This window comes from Triticum aestivum, chromosome 1B (assembly GCF_018294505.1).
Source record: "Triticum aestivum cultivar Chinese Spring chromosome 1B, IWGSC CS RefSeq v2.1, whole genome shotgun sequence".
NCBI lineage: Eukaryota > Viridiplantae > Streptophyta > Magnoliopsida > Poales > Poaceae > Triticum > Triticum aestivum.
In genome coordinates, this window is record NC_057795.1 from 309,411,798 (window position 1) to 309,432,596 (window position 20,799).

A 20,799-nucleotide genomic window follows, 5' to 3' on the forward strand; every position below is an offset into this window, starting at 1 on the left:
TCATCAATGTAATGTAGGCATGTATTCTGAATATAGTCATACGTGCTTATGGAAAAGAACTTGAATGACACATTTTGTCCTACCCTCCCATGGTAGCGGGGTCCTAATGGGAACTAGGGGATATTAAGGCCTCCTTTTAATAGAGTACCGGACCAAAGCATTAACACTTAGTGAATACATGAACTCCTCAAACTACGGTCATCACCGAGAAGTATCTCGATTATTGTCACTTTGGGGTTGTCAGATCATAACACATAATAGGTGACTATAGACTTGCAAGATAGGATAAAGAACTCACATATATTCATGAAAACATAATAGGTTCAGATCTGAAATCATGGCACTCGGTCCCTAGTGACAAGCATTAAGCATAGCAAAGTCATAGCAACATCAATCTCAGAATATAGTGGATACTAGGGATCAAACTCTAACAAACTAACTTGATTACATGGTAAATCTCATCCAACCCATCACCGTCTAGCAAGCCTACGATGGAATTACTCACGCACGGCGGTGAGCATCATGAAATTGGTGATGGAGGATGGTTGATGATGACGATGGCGACGAATCCTCCTCTCCGGAGCCCCAAACGGACTCCAGATCAGCCCTCCCGAGAGAGATTAGGGCTTGGCGGCGGCTCCGTATCGTAAAATGCGATGAAACTTTCTCTCTGATTTTTTCTCCACGAAAGCAAATATATAGAGTTGGAGTTGAGATCGGCGGACATCCAGGGGGCCCACGAGGCAGAGGGCGCCCAGGGGGAGGGGGCGCCCCCCCACCCTCGTGGGCAGGGTGTGGGCCCCTGGCCTTGATTTTTTCGCCAGTATTTTTTATATTTTCCAAAAATAATCTCCGTGGATTTTTAGGTCATTCCGAGAACTTTTGTTTCTGCACAAAAATAACACCATGGCAGTTCTGCTGAAAACAGCATCAGTCCGGATTAGTTTCATTCAAATCATGCAAGTTAGAGTCCAAAACAAGGGCAAAAGTGTTTGGAAAAGTAGATACGATGTAGACATATCAACTCCCCCAAGCTTAAACCTTTGCTTGTCCTCAAGCAATTCAGTTGATAAACTGAAAGTGATAAAGAAAAACTTTTACAAACTCTGTTTGCTCTTGTTGTTGTAAATATGTAAAGCCAGCATTCAAGTTTTCAGGAAAGATTATGAACTAACCATATTCACAATAACACTTAGGTCTCATGTTTACTCATATCAATGGCATAATCAACTAGCGAGCAATAATAATAAAACTCGAATGACAACACTTTCTCAAAACAATCATAATATGATATAACAAGATGGTATCTCGCTAGCCCTTTCTGAGACCACAAAATATAAATGCAGAGCACCTTTAAAGATCAAGGACTAACTAAACATTGTAATTTATGGTAAAAGAGATCCATTCATAGTCATACCCAATATAAACTAATAGTAATGCATGCAAATGACAGCGGTGCTCTCCAGCGGGTGCTTTTTAATAAGAGGGTGATGACTCAACATAAAAGTAAATAGATAGGCCCTTCGCAGAGGGAAGCAGAGATTTGTAGAGGTGCCAGAGCTCGATTTTAAAATAGAGATGAATAACATTTTGAGCTGTATACTTTCACTGTCAATGTAACAACTATGAGATCTCGATATCTTCCATGCTACATACATTATAGGTTGTTCCCAAACAGAATGGTAAAGTTTATACTCCCCCACCACCAACAAGCATCAATACATGGCTTGCCCGAAACAATGGGTGCCTCCAACTAGCAACAATCCTGGGGGAGTTTTGTTTAATTATTTTGATTTGATTTGATCTTTTGATCATGGGACTGGGCATCTTGGTTACCAGCCATTTTCTCATGAATGAGGAGTGGAGTCCACTCCTCTTGAGAAAAGCCACCTAGCATGGAAGATATAGACAACCCTAATTGATACATGAGTTGTTCGAGCATACAAAACAGAATTTCATTTGAAGGTTTGGAGTTTGGCACATACAAATTTACTTGGAACGGCAGGTAAATACCGCATATAGGAAGGTATGGTGGACTCATATGAAATAACTTTGGGGTTTATGGAGTTTGGATGCACAAGCAGTATTCCCGCTTAGTACAGGTGAAGGCTAGCAAGAGACTGGACAGCGACCAACTGAGAGAGCGCCAACAGTCATGAACATGCATTAAAATTAATCAACACCGAGTGCAAGCATGAGTAGGATATAATCCACCAAACATAAATATCATGAAGGCTATGTTGATTTTGTTTCAACTACATGTCTGAACATGTGCCAAGTCAAGTCACTCGAATCATTCAAAGAAGGATACCACCCTATCATACCACATCACAACCATTTTAATAGCATGTTGGCACGCAAGGTAAACCATTATAAGCTCCTAGCTAATTAAGCATGGCATAAGAAACTATAATCTCTAATTGTCATTGCAAACATGTTTATTCATAATAGGCTGAATCAGGAATGATGGACTCATAATATTTACAAAAACAAGAGAGGTCGAGTTCATACCAGCTTCTCTTATCTCAGCCAGTCCATCATATATCGGCATTATTGCCTTTCACTTGCACGACCGACGGTGTGTATCTCTACTCCTATAAAAGAGCGAGTTGGTGGTGATGGTGTGTCTGCCATCTATCATTTTGAACCATTAGATCTGTATCCGACGGATGGGAGGTAACCCCACTTAACATTAAAAAAACTAATTCTCTACCTTCTGCTCCATCCATCTCTGCCTTATCCAGTCAGGCAACCAGAAGCGCTCGATCCTTCTCGAAAAGGGCAGAAAAGGATGGAAGCCAACTGGGCATGGCCGCTGCCGCTCCACACGCCGCCGGCGCCGGTCGCTCCAAATGCCTCGCCTACCTCCTCTCCCCCGTAGCAGCCCTGCGGCTCACTACCACCTCCACCGCCACTCTCCTCCTCCCCGTTGTCTCTTCTCCCTCCTACCCCGTCTCTCGGACGCCGAAGTCAGCAATTATGCCGTCGGCTCCGCCGTCCCCCGAATCCGTGATGTCTATGGCCTCCTTCTCTGATAACGCAGCCATACGCCAGATGTAGCGGCCCTGTCGGCAAGTACGCCGCCAACACCTCCCCCAAACTCAAGTCTGCCACGCCTCTCCTGCATCCCGCTCCGATGCAAAAGCCCGCCGCCTCCCCGTCCTCCTAGCCATCTCCTCGACACCGACCTTCGCGTACGACGGCTACACACTTCTCATCCTCGGTAGCGGCGGCGCCACCTGCTACATCCTTCCCCACCGTCGTGCTCCACGTTTGTCCATTCGAGTACGAGCTGCTCCCCGAGGACCTCTTCGCCACCAGATATTGGAGCGCCACCCACGGCTCCACACCCGCGTCCTCCTCCAATCGACTCCGTCTCGAAGATGGCTGGTCTGATGTGATGTTGATGTGGAGGTACTACGCTCTGCTATTTCCTTTCCTTCCAATACAAAGTTCAATTTTTCTATCACCTAAGTTTCAAATCAGCATCCAACTAACTGTCTATAAACCACTCATGTAGCCCAATATAAATCAGTGTGCAGGCATATGGGACTCACGCTGCTCAAACTACAGCCACTCACTAACTACACCCTCAAGAAGCCACACGATCTTTAGATAGAACGGACAATGGAGTGCGAGGAGGTGTGATTCACTGCCATTCGCCATCTAATATGCTTCGTCAAGGACAAGGTATGGGTGTGGACGAAGAGTAAAATCTTCTATACGTCTCATCTATCTTGCTTCATCTTTGTTAGAGGATCCTTGTGCTATATGTTCTGGTGGTAACAAATGGACAGTTGGAGTATCTATAATCTTCTTGCGGAATGAAAAACTTTGAGTATTGGAAATGTTGGTGTATACCTCCCTGAACCGGTATTTTCACACATGCTATGTTGCTCTTCTACAGCTACATCTAGAAGTGCTATAAAGATTCTTACACTCTCGGATAAGCAAAAGGAAGGTCAATCCAACTCCATTGCAATTTTACAAAGAAATGGTCCACAAAGAAGTCTCAGTGTGTAGTCCAAGGTCTGAATCAAGTACAATTTGGTGGCTGTAAAAAATCATTCTATCTAATAGGTCATTCATCTAAAATTGTTTCCCATGTACGGTTCTAAAGTTTGTGCAGAGGACTTTCAGAAAAAATAACTTTAGATACTTGCTTTACTGTTCATGATATTTTTGTAATCGTACATGTGTTTGAATAGTTTTTTTGGTAGTTCTCTTTATTACTCTCTCTGTTCAAAAAAATTTGGATGACGCCTATTGCAGGTGTCTTTGCCATCCGCGCCCCTCCTTTGGTTGGTAGCTCCACATCTAATTTATCAGGTCACACCCAAAATTTGTTTTTCCTTGATGTCTGTTAGCTGCAGTTTTTTTGCAGAAACTTGCTTGATGTAAGAAAGTTGAAAGAGGCCTGGTGCAGTTTTTTTTGTGTGTGTATACATGCACACTCGCCCCATCTATATACAGATGATTTGAATGCATCTCTTACTGTACATTTTGTTTCGTTGCTTGGTACAAAATGTATTGCAAGTGATATTCATTGTTTTCGCTTTGTTTATATATACTGCAAGCTCAGTTTTTTTTCCTTTAGATGAATGTAACACAGGCAGTTATGTAAGCAATAGTGATTGTTTGATTTCCTTCTAGGTGAGCATATGGATGGAGTGAAACCCCCGGAAATAATATAGTTGGTACATGTATTTTGAGTAAACAATTAAACGAAGGGTATACTATGCTCGTCAAATGATCCCATGGCGTGATCTAAGGTATGTAAGTAAGTGGAACTAGCTGTGTGATTTATGTCTGGATTATTTCTTCTCTTCATGGTGCACTGTATACAAATCCATTTTCTTGTGCATATTTACCAAAGCATTCAGTTAAACACTTCTACTTCATTCTTGTTTTCCTGGAACCATTTATAAGTATGTTCTCAAGCTATAGTGTGTATGCTATTTTGATATATAAATTGCTGCAATTTATCTTCACTTAAGTCTGTTGTGCCTAATATACTTGCACGAAATGAGCAATGTTGACTTCCTGGATGAACAGTAACTGATTAACTTATTTCTTTCTACAGCCTTTCCAAGGAAATAAGCAATTCTCTGTTGAAGTAGTTCTAAGGCTGGACATGATATATGTATTTATTTTCACCCGCAAAAAAAATTAATTATATGTATTATAGACCGCAGGCTGTGCTGGAAATTTGGGAAATATGATGTGGGCGCGTTCGTCGCATCTTTCAAAATTTAGTGTTATCGGTTGTGAAGCTCGCACGCCTCACAATTAACGAAGCCAATGTTGGAAGGACGCTGACACATGGCACATCGTTTTACATATTAGTCTAGCTTGGTGAGCCCCAGTCATTTTGTTTGTACTTGTATATATTCTCTTCTGCGTGCAAATTGCAATATGTTTGTTAGACTATATTGTCCAGAGCAACTTACGGGTTCCTAAACATAAATACACCCAATCTTGTGTGATCCCGTACCGTAGCACGGGCATCTTACTAGTAATAATAATAGTGCATGTACATTGAACTAAGCTGGAATCTGCAAACATTCAATTCAAGGGAGAAGACAAGGTAATATGGGCTCTTCGTTAAATCAACAATCATGCATGTAGAACCATTAAACATTTTTATTATGGTCTTCTCCTCTCGACCCCCAAAGAAAAGAAAAGAAATAAAACTATTTACACGGGAAAGCTCCCAACAAGCAAAAGAAGAACGAGAAATCTTTTTGGGTTTTCATTTTACTACTACAACATGGAAATTAAACCAATTAATTTTTTGGTTTTTCTTAAGGTTTATCAAATGCACAAGAAGAAAAATCAAAAAAGAAATTAAACTAGCATGGATAATACAATGAAAAAGTATGAGCACCGACAACTGGAATAAGTGTGTGAACATGAATGTATTGTCGGTGAGAAATACGTACTCCCCCAAGCTTAGCTTTTGGCCTAAGTTGGTCTATGCCCATGGATTGCGGCTACTCTTCCCGATGTACTGAGGAGTGTCTTTGTACTGCCACTAGCTAGCGATCTGCTCCGGATCACACTAATAAGATGATGGGCGATAAGGATCAAGTGGTGGTTCCGGCTCAGGCTCTGGAGCTGATGTCTGGCCTCGATGCGCGTACACGGCCGACGGCAAGACGAGGTAATGGCCTGCAGTTAAATCAAACAAAGAAGGTGCAGGCAGGATAATAATCTCATTGTGTTTCTTATTAAATTTCAGGTTATACAGAAGCATCTTATCATCATTGTCAACAATAAACTCATGCACTACAATGCTCCTGTAATCTAAAAAGGTAGGGGGCAGCAGTGTCTCCTCTTTCTCATAATGCCTAATAGGTATCTCAAAATGTTTAGCAAGGCGTGCAGCATAGATACCTCCAAAGATGGGGCCCTTTGTACGGTTTAGGCTTAATTGTTTAGCAATAACGGCACCCATACTAAAAGAGTGATCGCGGAATAAGGCATGGAACAAAATAATAATATCAGGAACATTGAGGTTTCCACAGTTTCCGCGACCAATTAAACATCGACTAGCAAATATGGCAAAGTAGCGTAAAACAGGAAAATGTATGTTAGTGATTCTTGCATCGGAAATCTCCCTCGATTCCCCTACAATAATAGTATCAATAAAACCATCCACATCTTTACGATGTGGTTCATCTAAAATGCCCTCGAAGGGTATTTTGCAAACCGCACAAAAATTACGTAATGACATCTCTTTAGCCTCATCATATAAATGAAAAGCTACTGAAGGAGGTGAATTCTTAAGATAATAGTAGAAGTTTTGCACGAAAGTATTAGTGAGTAGGAGATACTGTTCGATCCGGCCCTGGAGGAAGTCGATGAGGCCCGCATTATTAGCCAAAGAATAAAAGTCTTCATAAATTCCGGCTGCTCTCAAGAAATTATCACAAGGCCACTCACACGGCCTTACTTTCGCTACGCGAGGAAGATTATACTTGGACTTTTCTTTTTCCTTAGCTTGTTTGTCCTTGAAGCCCTGACTAGAAGAGCCCCTCAAAAATCTCTTCATCATTTTCTGAAATTTTTAGTAACTCAAAATAAAAGTGAATCAAACTAAACAAGATTGATAGCAACTACTCCCATAAGTGCCTGGAGCCTATATCATGCAATAGAATTACTTGGGACCTCATAAATTTGACATGCAAGCTCAAGAACAGGGTCACCTAGTCAGCAATAATTTAAAATGAATAAAGCACTAGAACAAAAACTAATTGGACCATTGGAGGAGTCACACTCCAAAGAACAATCTCCCAAAGCAGTTTTGTGAATGGAGCTTTGAGCAAGGAGATCGAAAATCGCAGCAAAATAAGCTAGAACTCCTGCTTGAGCTGGATGGGGATTTTTTTGGGAGGAAGATGGAGTGTGTGGGTGCCGGAATAAGTGGAGGGGGGCCACCGCGGGCCCACGAGGCAGGGGGCGCGCCCTGGACCCTCGTGGCCAGGTGCTTGCCCCCCTGCTATGTTCTCAGTGCTTAAAATCCTCAAATATTCCAGAAAAAATCATACTAAATTGGCAGGGCATTTGGAGAACTTTTATTTTTGGGATATTTTTTATTGCATGGATAAATCATAAAATAGACAGATAATACTATTTTTTGCTTTATTTAATCTAAAAACAGAAAGTAAAAAATAGGGTACAGAAGGTTGTGCCTTCTAGTTTCATCCATCTCATGATCATCAAAAGGAATCCACTAATAAGGTTGATCAAGTCTTGTTAACAAACTCATTCCGAAGAACATGGAACCAGAGAAATTTCGAATAACACTAGGTTACCTCAACGGGGATATGAACATCCCCAATAATAAGAATATCATTTTTTTCTTGATAGTAGGAAGAGGAAATTCAAAACCTCTAATAATGATAGTTGGAATTTTTCCAATAGAATTGATACTACGAACTTGAGGTTGTTTCCTCGGAAAGTGTACCATATGCTCATTACCATTAACATAAAAAGTGACATTGCCTTTGTTGCAATCAATAACAGCCCCTGCAGTATTCAAAAAGGGTCTACCAAGGATAATCGACATACTATCGTCCTCGGGAATATCAAGAATAACAAAGTCCGTTAAGATAGTGACATTTGCAACCACAACAGGCACATCCTCACAAATGCCGACAGGTATAGCAGTTGATTTATCAGCCATTTGTAAAGATATTTCAGTAGGTGTCAACTTATTCAATTCAAGTCTACGATATAAAGAGAGAGGCATAACACTAACACCGGCTCCAAGATCACATAAAGCAGTTTTAACATAGTTTTTTTTAATGGAGCATGGTATAGTTGGTACTCCTGGATCTCCAAGTTTCTTTGGTATTCCACCCTTAAAAGTATAATTAGCAAGCATGGTGGAAATTTCATCTTCCGGTATCTTTCTTTTATTTGTAATAATATCCTTCATGTATTTAGCATAAGGATTCACTTTAAGCATACCAGTTAAGCGCATACGTAAGAAGATATGTCTAATCATTTCAGCAAAGCGCTCAAAATCCTCGTCATCCTTTTTCTTGGATGGCTTAGGAGGAAAAGGCATGGGTTTATGAACCCATGGTTCTCTTTTTTTACCGAGCGTCCTAGCAACAAAGTCTCTCTTATCATAATGTTGATTCTTTGATTGTGGGTTATTAAGATCAACAGCAGGTTCAATCTCTACATCATTATTATTGCTAGGTTGAGCATCAACATGAACGTCATCATTAACATTATCACTAGGTTCATGTTCATCACCAGATTGTGTTTCAACATTAAAAATAGAAATATCATTGGGATTCTCAGGTGTGTCTACAACAGGTTCACCAGAAGCATGCAAAGTCCTATCATTTTTCTTTTTCTTCCTTTTAGAAGGACTGGGTGCATCTAAATTATTTCTCTGAGAATCTTGCTCAATTCTCTTAGGGTGACCTTCAAGATACAAAGGTTCCTGAGTCATTCTACCAGTTCTAGTAGCCACTCTAACAGCAAAATCATGTTTATTATTTAATTCATCAAGCAAATCACTTTGAGCTTTAAGTACTTGTTCTGCTTGAGTGGTAACCATAGAAGCATATTTACTAATGAGTTTAAGTTCACCTTTAACTCTAGCCATATAATCACTCAAGCGTCCAGTCATGTAAGCATCACTCTTTAATTCTCTACCAACATAAGCATTGAAACTTTCTTGTCTAGCCATAAAGTCATCAAATTCATCTAAACATTGGCTAGGAAATTTAGTAGACGAGATTTTAACTTTATCATATCTATAGAGAGAATTTACCTTTACTACCTGTGTCGGGTTATCAAGACCATGTGTTTCTTCGACATGCGGTATATTAAGACCATGTATTTCTTTAATAGGCGGTAAATTCTTAACATCTTCAGCTTTAATACCTTTTTCTTTCATAGATTTCTTTGCCTCTTGCATATCTTCAGGACTGAGAAATAGAACACCCCTCTTCTTCGGAGTTGGTTTAGGAATAGGCTCAAGAGTTGGCTCAATTGGCTCAGGAATTGGCTCAGGAAGAGTCCAATTATTTTCATTAGTCAACATATTATTTAATAGCAATTCAACTTGATCGACTGTTCTTTCACTGAAAACACAACCAGCACAACTATCCAAGTGGTCCTTGGAAGCATCGGTTAGTCCATTATAGAAGATATCAAATATTTCATTTTTCTTAAGAGGATGATCAGGCAAAGCATTAAGTAACCGGAGAAGCCTCCCCCAAGCTTGTGGGAGACTCTCTTCTTCAATTTGCACAAAATTATATATTTTCCTCAAGGCAGCTTGTTTCTTATGAGCAGGGAAGTATTTAGCAGAGAAGTAATAAATCATATCCTGGGGACTACGCACATAACCAGGATCAAGAGAATGAAACCAAGTTTTAGCATCACCCTTTAATGAGAACGGAAATATCTTAAGGATATAATAGTAGCGAGATTTCTCATCATTAGTGAACAGGGTGGCTATATCATTTAACTTAGTAAGATGTGCCACAACAGTTTCAGATTTATAGCCATAAAAAGGATCAAATTCGACCGAAGTAATTATCTCAGGATCGACAAAGAATTCATAATCCTTATCAGTAACAAAGATAGGTGAAGTAGCAAAAGCAGGGTCATATTTCATTCTAGCATTCAGAGATTGCTGCTTCCATTTAGCTAATAACTTCTTGAGATCAGATCTATCATTGCAAGCAAGAATAGCTCTAGCAGCTTCTTCATCCACAACATAACCCTCAAGAACAACAGGCAATTCATATTTAGGGGGAGAACCTTCATCATCACTATCATCAATAATTTCATCTTCAATAATTTCATTCTCTCTAACCCTAGCAAGTTGTTCATCTAGAAATTCACCTAATGGCAAAGTAGTATCAAGCATAGAAGTAGTTTCATCATAAGTATCATGCATAATAGAAGTGGCATCATCAATAACATGCGACATATCAGAATTCATAGCAACATCAGGTTTAGGTGTCGCAAGCTTACTCAAAACAGAAGGAGAATCTAGTGCAGAGCTAGATGGCAGTTCCTTACCTCCCCTCGTAGTTGAATAAAGCTATGCTCCCCGGCAACGGCGCCAGAAAATAGTCTTGATAACCCACAAGTATAGGGGATCGCAACAGTTTTCGAGGGTAGAGTATTCAACCCAAATTTATTGATTCGACACAAGGGGAGCCAAAGAATATTCTCAAGTATTAGTAGTTGAGTTGTGAATTCAACCACACCTGGATAACATAGTATCTGCAGCAAAGTATTTAGTAGCAAAGTAGTATGATAGTAACGGTAACAGTAGCAAAAGTAACGATAGCAGTTTTGTAGTAATTGTAACAGTAGCAACGGTAAAAGTAAATAAGCAAAGCACAATATGTGAAAAGCTCGTAGGCATTGGATCAGTGATGGATAATTATGTCGGATGCGATTCCTCATGTAATAGTTATAACATAGGGTGACACAGAACTAGCTCGAGTTCATCAATGTAATGTAGGCATGTATTCCGAATATAGTCATATGTGCTTATGGAAAAGAACTTGCATGACATCTTTTGTCCTACCCTCCCGTGGCAGCGGGGTCCTAATGGAAACTAAGGGATATTAATGCCTCCTTTTAATAGAGTACCGGACCAAAGCATTAACACTTAGTGAATACATGAACTCCTCAAACTACGGCCATCACCGCGAAAGTATCCCGATTATTGTCACTTCGGGGTTGTCGGATCATAACACATAATAGGTGACTATAGACTTGCAAGATAGGATCAAGAAATCACATATAATCATGAAAACATAATAGGTTCAGATCTGAAATCATGGCACTCGGGCCCTAGTGACAAGCATTAAGCATAGCAAAGTCATAGCAACATCAATCTTAGAACATAGTGGATACTAGGGATCAAACCCTAAAAAAACTAACTTGATTACATGGTAAATCTCATCCAACCCATCACCGTTTAGCAAGCCTACGATGGAATTATTCACGCACGGCGGTGAGCATCATGAAATTGGTTATGGAGGATGGTTGATGATGACAACAGCGACGAATCCCCCTCTTCGGAGCCCCAAACGGACTCCAGATCAGCCCTCCCGAGAGAGATTAGGGCTTGGCGGCGGCTCCGTATTGTAAAACGTGATGAAACTTTCTCTCTGATTTTTTTATCCGCGAAAGCAAATATATAGAGTTGGAGTTGAGGTCGGTGGACATCCAGGGGCCCAGAAGGCAGGGGGCGCGCCCCCCACCCTCGTGGACAGGGTGTGGGCCCCTTGGCTTTGATTCTTTTGCCAGTATTTTTTATATTTTCCAAAAATAATCTCTGTGGGTTTTCAGGTCATTCCAAGAACTTTTGTTTCTGCACAAAAATAACACCATGGCAGTTCTGCTGAAAACAGCGTCAGTCCCAATTAGTTTCATTCAAATCATGCAAGTTAGAGTCCAAAACAAGGGCAAAAGTGTTTGGAAAAGTAGATACGATGGAGACGTATCATTGCATGCTTCGAGTAAAAAAGAATGCACCCTTTGTTTGGGGTCCATCTCAATCTACCGCATTTGATGAGCTCAAATCTTTGCTTACACATGCCCCAATTCTTGCATTACCTGATTTCAACAAAACTTTTGAGGTTCATTGTGATGCTAGCGGTAATGGAATTGGTGGAGTTTGGATGCAAGAAAAGCGACCCATTGCATACTTTAGTGAAAATTTTCTGGTGCTAAACGAAACTATCCCATCTATGACAAAGAATTGTATGCTTTGGTGCGAGTATTGCATGTTTGGGAGCATTACCTTCACCCACATGAATTTGTCATAACTAAAGTACCTTAAAGGTCAAACCAAGTTGAATAAATGACATGCTAAATGGACCGAATTTATTGAATCTTTTCCTTATGTGATCAAGTACATTAAGGGCAAAGAAAATGTTTTGACGGATGCTCTTTCCCGCATATGCATGTTAGTTAATCAACTTGAGTTGAATGTTATTGGCTTTGAGCGTGTTAAAGATCTTTATGCGCATGATACTAAGTTTGTGATTCCTTATGTCAAATGTCTCACTCACACTTGTTGGGAGAACTATTATCTCAAGAATGGCTACCTTATGCGCGCTAACAAACTTTGTATGCCCGAGTCTTCGCTTCGTTTGTTACTTTTGCAATAGGCTCATGAAGGAGGACTTACGGGGCATTTTGGGCGCCACATGACCTTTGCCACACTCTCCTTCAAGTACTTTTGGCCAAAGATGTTCCTCGACGTGGCACGCTTGACCAACAAATGCTCTACATGCCACAAAGCTAAGTCAAAAGCACAATCTCATGGTTTACACATGCCGCTTCCAATTCCATATCAACCATGGGAAGATATTAGTATGGACTTAGTGCTTGGTTTGCCTAGAACTAAAAATGGAAAGGACTTCCTATTTGTTGTTGTGGACCGATTCTCAAAAATGGCACATTTCATCCCATGCAATAAGATAAACGATGCTTCACATGTTGCCAATCTCTTTTCTAGGGAAATCTTGTGGTTGCATGGAGTGCCAAGGATTATTGTGTCGGACCGCGATGTCAATTTCCTAAGCTACTTTTGGAAGACAATATGCCCCAAGCTCGGCATCAAGTTACTATTCTCGTCGGCCTATCATCCCCAAACCGATGGCCAAATAGAAGTCACCAGCCGGACGCTATCTACTCTCCCACGCGTGTTGATCGAGAAGAACATCAAGGAGTGGGAGGAGTGCTTACCCATCGCCGAGTACGCCTACAATCAAGCTCGACACTCTACTACTGGCAAGTCCCTCTTTGAGGTTGTCTACGGCTTCAACCCATTGTCCCCATTGGGACATTCTTCCTCTTCCACTCCAAGAACGCGCAAACGTGGATGCTAGTGCAAGGGCAAGCTTTGTCAAGAAGATGCATGAAGACACAAGGCAACTATCAAGCGTCAAGTACATCGCATCACCACCAAGCTCAACTCCAACAAGACACCAATGGTGTTCTGTCACGCCCAATATGCGATACTATCCAGAGGAACTTGAAGGTCCCACCAAGGATAGAGCCGCAAATTGAAACGCTTTTGCAAGGTGGATATCATTACATCATACCATTACATAATAGATGGGAATACATACAAAATTCATACAATGCCACATGAATACAACAACATCATACACAAGAGCAACATCCGACTACGGATGAAACACAAACAGAAACTCAAACGACATCCACCCTGCTAGCCCAGGCTGCCGACCAGGAACCTAACCCCTGAACGAAGAAGCTGAACAAGAAGAACTCCAAAACAAGAAAGCATCGCTCTCACGTCATGATCATCGCATTACCTGTACCTGTAACTGTTGTTGTAGTAATCTGTGAGCCACGAGGACTCAGCAATCCCATTACCATGGGTATCAAGACTAGCAAAGCTTAATGGGAATGGAATGTATAAGTGATGAGATTGCAGCAAGCGACTAAGCAATGTATGGTGGCTAACTTACGAGTACAAGAATAAGATGAGAAGCTACGCGAACGGTCGTGAACTAGTAGTGATCACTAAGTGATCCTGAACTACTTACGTTCAAACATAACCCCATCGAGTTCTCTTCTCGAACTCACCTGAAAAGAGACCATCACGGTTACACACGCGGTTGGTGTATTTTAATTCGAATCTGGTATCAAGTTCTCTACAACCGGATATTAAAAACTCCCATCTGCCACATAACCATGGGCACGACTTTCGAAAGATCAAACCCTGCAGGGGTGTCCCAACTTATCCCATGACAAGCTCACGATCCACGGAGACAATCCTCCATCATGGGACATCCGATCAGACTCGGGATCTCGATGCACAAGACATTTCGACAATGGTAAAACTAATCCAGCAAGACCTCTCGGCGTGCTGACACCCTGATAGTAGACACACGTATCTCGTCTCAGGCCATGTCTGGATGAGCATAGCGTACAGCAACTGAGACCCGAATTGCCATGGGGGAAGCCGCACACGACTCTAGTTTGGACCAGCACCATCAGCACTGGCCCCCCTTCATGACGCCTTATGCCAATTAATTATTTAGTTCAAGTATTATTATGGCAAATGTAAAACCAATGTTGGGCCTTGCTAGAAGAGCTTTATTCAAAGCGAACTGTCAAGAGGGGCCCATAAACCCTCATCGTGTTAGGGACGCAAAATCAAGGAACATAACACCGGTATGACGGAAACTAGGGCGGCAAGAGTGGAACAGATGTGACGCCCGGGTAATCAAGCTACAGTAAAACTTTGTTAATGATGCCAGGTCATCATGATTAAAATTTTGCTAAACCTCACGTGTTTCAAACTTAGTTCAAATACAAATCCAAATAACAAGTCAAATTATAGTTTCATAAAATAGTGAATTAAAAATGTTCAAAGGGTTATAAATATTCACTAACTAATTAGCAAATAACATCCAACACTATATAGAATGTTTAATTGCCCTAAAACAATTAAAACAATGACCAAAACAGCCTTATTAATCCATTATCATATATGCACAATTCAAATGCTCATCAAACCTTTTTGTGGCAGTGCCTAAAATGGCTATGCTAATTTAGGACAAGTCTCATACATAACTAAAAGTCATTTGCTTTTGTAAATAAAAATAAAACAGAAACAGAAAAGAAAAAGAAAACAAAATTGAAAAATGAAACAACTATACTACTGTGCACTAAGCCTAGTACTGTGCACTAGGCCTGTAGCTAGCCCAGCCCACCAGGAGGTTTCTGTTAGAATAATTATGCATCTCTGGGATGCCATTAGTATGAACAGATTGCATCTAGATCACCTAAAACATGAACATAGTAGGGTTTAGGGGATCATTACGTGTCACGGCAGTGGACATGATCGCCTGCTTGGTGCAGGCTTGATGCAGGGGTGATGTAGTCGAGGTAGGAGTCCTCCTGAACGTCCTGATACCCTCAGGACGCCACCGGCACTGCCCGGTGACGGCAGCGGCGGCTGGAGTAGGTCTTCCCGTCGCTGCAGCGCTCCCCCTGATCGGATGGGGTGAGAGAATATCGGGAGGGGAGTGAAACCGTACGCGAATTGTGATCGCGCAAGCTGCCAACCCTCTCCCGTTCCCTTTTATGTAGCGCTGGCGACAGGGGACCTAAACCATCTGTTGGTTTGGGTGCCCCCGATCAGGGCGCCTTAGTTGGGATAGACCTCACGTACGTTGGTGCGTGGGGCCTTTTCATTAACGTTATCTTTCCCCTTTTTTTGTTAAACTAATAGATCTAACTGGCCTGTTTAAGCCGTCAGATCAAAACCAACATTCTCCCCCTTGATCGTTAGGCTTAACTTCATTCGCCCATTCTACATAAGAATGATGTACCAAAGTGAGGTGTTACAACAGCTCGAAACGCCATAGAACCTCAACACTTATAGTACACCCGCCTATTTCGAAATGGAAAACATTTTGCTAATTGGGGAGTGGTTTATTTTAATGGTCCTCTTATTCCAGAATCATCAGGCCTCCAGTAGTCCCATGCCGGCAACATGCTCACGAAAAATACTGGGTGGTAAGCCTTTTGTTAGCGGATCCGCAAGCATATGCTTCGTTCTTATATATTTAACATCAACTGTTTGATCCTGGATTCTATCTTTCACAACACGATACTTTATGTCAATGTGTCTGGCAGCATTACTTGACCTGTTGTTACTCGTATAGAAAATTGCTGGTTCATTATCGCAGTACAATAAGATTGGTTTAGATATGTTGTCAACCACTTTAAGTCCGGGTATAAAATTCTTTAGCCATACAGCCTGCCCTGTGGCCTCATAACATGCTACAAATTCTGCTTGCATCGTAGATCCAGCAGTTAACGTTTGTTTGGAGCTTTTCCACGATATAGCTCCTCCCGCGAGTGTGAATATATAACCTGACGTGGATCTCAAACTATCCACACACCCGGCAAAATCAGAGTCTGAATAACCAACAATTTCTAGGTTATCAGTTCTTTTATATGTAAGCATGAAGTCCTTAGTCCCTTGCATATAACGCAAGACTTTCTTTGCGGCCTTCCAGTGGTCCGGTCCTGGATTTGATTGGTATCTGCCAAGCACCCCGGTTACAAAACATAAGTCTGGACGTGTACATACTTGAGCATACATGATGCTTCCAACAGCTGAAGCATAAGGAACCGACTTCATCTGATCAGTTTCACATTGGTTCCTCGGACATTGAAATGTCCCAAACTTATCGCCCTTAACTATAGGAGCAGGTGAGGGTGAGCACTTATGCATATTGAATTTTTTCAGTACTCTCTCAAAGTATGCCTTTTGAGATAGTCCTAACGTTCCTCTGGACCTATCTCGATGAATCTCGATGCCGAGGACATACGAGGCTTCACCAAGATCTTTCATATCAAAACTGGATGACAGAAAATTCTTGGTCTCATGCAGCATATCCTTATCGCTACATGCCAACAATATGTCATCAACGTATAGGACTAAAAATGTGAACCTACTGCCTTTAAACTTAACGTATATGCAGTTGTCCACAACATTTTCGGCGAAACCAAAAGTTTTGATAATTTTATCAAACTTGAGGTACCACTCTCTTGAAGCTTGCTTCAAGCCATAAATTGATTTCTTTAGACGACATGCTAAATGTTCCTTTCCTTCCACAACAAAGCCTTCTGGCTGAGCCATGTAGACATCTTCTTTTAAGTCACCATTTAGAAATGTCGTTTTAACATCCATTTGGTATAGTTCTAGGTCGTAATGAGCTACTAATGCCATTATGATTCTGAAAGAATCCTTGGTTGACACAGGAGAGAAGGTTTGCTTATAATCAATGCCTTCTCTCTGTGTATACCCTTTTGCCACTAGCCTTGCCTTGAACCGTTCGACATTCCCTTTGGAATCATACTTGGTTTTGTAGACCCACTTGCAGCCTACTTTCTTAGCTCCATCGGGAACTTCTACTAAGTCCCATACGTCGTTTGAGCCCATAGATTTTAACTCGTCTTCCATGGCAACCAACCATTTGGACGAATTTTCGCTTTTAATGGCTTCCTTATACGAGGTTGGATCCTCCACCTTTCCCATATCATTCATGTCCTCCATCAAAAAGGTGATATAATCATATGATATGGCTTTCTTCCTCTCACGCCGTGGTCTACCCATGGGCGGAGGTGGTGGTGGAACATGATCATTTTCATTATTTTCTCGGAGATCCTCATTTGTGTTTGGATTCTCATTATTAGTTTATGGATCACCATTCGACTGAGAGACTGAACCGTGAGATTCAGGATCATCAGATGTCACATTTCTTCGTATTGGAAAAACAATCTCTTGGATAGTCGGGGATGGTACACAAACCCGCTTCTCCTCAAGATCGATCTCCCTTAAATTTGTGACCTCATTATCCTCAAAAAATACCGCTTGTCCAGTCTCCACAAACTTGGTGGTGTGACTTGGACAATAAAAACGATATCCCTTTCCCCTATGAGGGTATCCAACGAAAAAACAACTAACTGTTTTTGGATCCAATTTCTTAAGTTGTGGATTGAAAACTTTAGCTTCAGCAGGGCAACCCCACACCCGTAAGTAATTCAAGCTCGGTTTCTTTCCCGCCCACATCTCGTAAGGTGTGTTCGGTGCTGACTTAGTTGGAGCAAGATTTAGTATGTGTGCAGCTGTCTTTAATGCCTCTATCCAAAGGCTTACTGGTAAACTCGAGTGACTAAGCATGCTTCGCACCATATCCATAAGGGTGCGGTTGCGGCGCTCGGCCACACCATTTTGTTGTGGTTCACCAGGCATTGAGTACTGAGCAATGATTCCATTTTCAGATAAGAACTTGGCAAAAGGTCCAGGAATCTGCCCATAAGGAGCATGCCTACCATAATACTCTCCCCCGCGATCAGACCGTACAACTTTGATTTTTGCGTTCAGTTGATTTTCAACCTCCGCTTTATAGACTTTGAATTTCTCCAAAGCTTCCGATCGGTCACGTATGGGATAAATATACCCATAGCGGGAAAAGTCGTCTGTGAATGTAATGAATGAATCAAAACCATCTACAGACTTAGCATTAAGGGGTCCACATATGTCGGTGTGAATTAATTCTAAAACCCCTGTGGCTCTTACTGCTCCTTTCTTAATTGTTTTTGTGAATTTTCCTTTAATGCAGTCGACACATTTGTCTGCATCTGAGAAGTCTAATGGGAGGAGTATTTCATTTTTAACTAAGCGTTCCATTCTCCCCCTCGAAATGTGGCCCAAACGACAATGCCACAATTTCGAAGAATTACTAACTCCTTTCCATTTCTTCTCAACATTAACTTCATCACTCACATGCATAACTGAATTATTATTAAGAGATAACATGTATAGTTGGCCTCGTCTAACACCGATGCCTACATTCTTATTACATTTGATCAAAGAAAATTGTTTCTTGCCAAAATGGCACTCATACATATCATCATCTAAACGAGAAACTGAAATCAAATTCCTACTTAAGGTAGGCACATAAATAACATTATTCAATCTAAGAGTGTGGCCAGTGTGTAGCTCCAACGTGAGAGATCCCACAGCTTCAACATCGGCCTCAACTTCGTTCGCAACCTTAAGCTTTCTTGTTCCTCCTCTTATGGTTTGGATCGTATCGAATCCCTGCATAGAGTTAGCAACGTGAGTGGTTTCCCCTGAATCAATCCACCATGACTTTATTGAAAAATCAACATAAAGAGATTCATCTACAAAAGTAATTTCATCAATACCTCTTTTGTTCATCCATTTTAGAAAGCCTGGGAAGTCCCTTTGATAGTGTCCCTCTTCTTTGCAGAAGTTACAAGCATTTTCTCCAGCAGTGGAGCTGCTAGGAGCAGAAGAAGAACCACCGGCTTCTTTACCCTTGAATGCCTTAGGGTTGAATGGCTTAGTGCCTTCTTTCTTGACTTGCCTTTTCTGAGGCTTAGGGAAACCTTGTCCGTCATGCTTTCTCTTGTTAGAGCCAACATGAAAGACATGGTCTTTCTTCTGCCTCATGATCCTTTCTTCCTCCTGGACGATCCTTGCGGTCATCTCAGAGAGTGGCCATTTTTCCTTTAGAGAGTTATAGTTGACCTTAAATTGTTCAAACTCTTCAGGAAGAGACTCAAGAATAATTATGACAAGAAGGGCTTCACTTAAAGAACACTCCAAAGCCTTAAGCTTGGTGAAAGCATTTACCACCCTCAATATGTGCTGCCTAACATTTCCGTCAATAGTGTATTTCTGAAGAAGTTTAGCAAAAAGCTCATGAGCATACACTTTGTCGGAGCCTTTAAATTGCTCCTCCATTTCAGTGAGGAAATCTTTAGCAGTATCTTTCTTAGGGAGTGCTTCAGAAATGTCCGGCGATATTGTCGCTTTCATGATGAGAAGCGCAATATGGTTGGACTTGCTCCACTTTTCCATCTTAACATCATACTCTGTGAGTTCTGCATACCCTGTGACACCTGCCACATGTGCCACAGGTTTTTCTTCCCTCAAGGCATAGTCAAATTCATTACAACCCAAACATAATTCGACTTGGGACTTCCAACGAGGGAAGTTACTCCCCGTAAGTGGTTCGATCGTGTCGGACCGGAATGGAGCGGAAGCTGAAATCATCATAAAAGTTCATAAGTAAAGTTGCATGATTATAAATTTACGTTGGTAAATAAACAAACATGCCAAGTATTTAATTTCAACTCCATGTCAAAACACCGTTGGGCAGAAAAAACATGGAATTAAAATATCATAAGGGATGACTCATAATAATAAAACAACGTTGGTCCGAATTAAAATTAGAGTCATTTCATTCTTAATTTAAACATCAACAAAAAAAACATTATCATTATTTGATGTCTAAAAAAACTTCATCATCCAAAAACACATAATAAATCCTGAATAAAATATCTCGTTGGTTCAATTTTACCCAGAATAATAATGTGTTTATTACATTTTTATGCGTTTTCTGGTTTAAGCAGTGCAAATCATAATATTTATTAACTTAAACGCACTGGAAAAACAGAAAATCGCGACAGTGATTTTGGCCCGAAATACCCCACAGCTACACGTAAAACGGCCCAGCCCAGAAGATGTTCTGTTTTTTTTGTGTGTGTTTTCGCTGGACTGACATAACCTGGGCCGCAGCCCACAGCCGGAATCGGCCCATTAGCGCCCGCTAGCCCAGCAGGGAGCCGCGCGGTGCTCTGTGTCGTCGGATCGAGCCGACGGCTCGGATCGCCCCAAGCCCGAGCAAAACCTGCGGCTGGGTCAAACCCTATCCA

The 20,799-nt window shown here is 41.3% G+C and overlaps 1 long non-coding RNA gene across 7 annotated transcripts; it reads left to right on the forward strand.

Moving 5' to 3' along the window:
• The first annotated feature begins 2,723 nt into the window (after positions 1-2,723).
• Positions 2,724-6,342, forward strand: LOC123121213 (uncharacterized). Of its 7 annotated transcripts, none has more exons than XR_006459643.1 (5): positions 2,724-3,414; positions 3,536-4,772; positions 5,084-5,355; positions 6,039-6,163; positions 6,242-6,342. It is a non-coding gene; the product is annotated as an uncharacterized lncRNA (long non-coding RNA). The 7 variants fall into 7 exon arrangements; XR_006459648.1 differs by having other exon boundaries at positions 5,189-5,355; positions 6,043-6,163; positions 6,242-6,280; XR_006459644.1 differs by having other exon boundaries at positions 6,043-6,163; positions 6,242-6,277.
• The last annotated feature ends 14,457 nt before the right edge of the window (positions 6,343-20,799 follow it).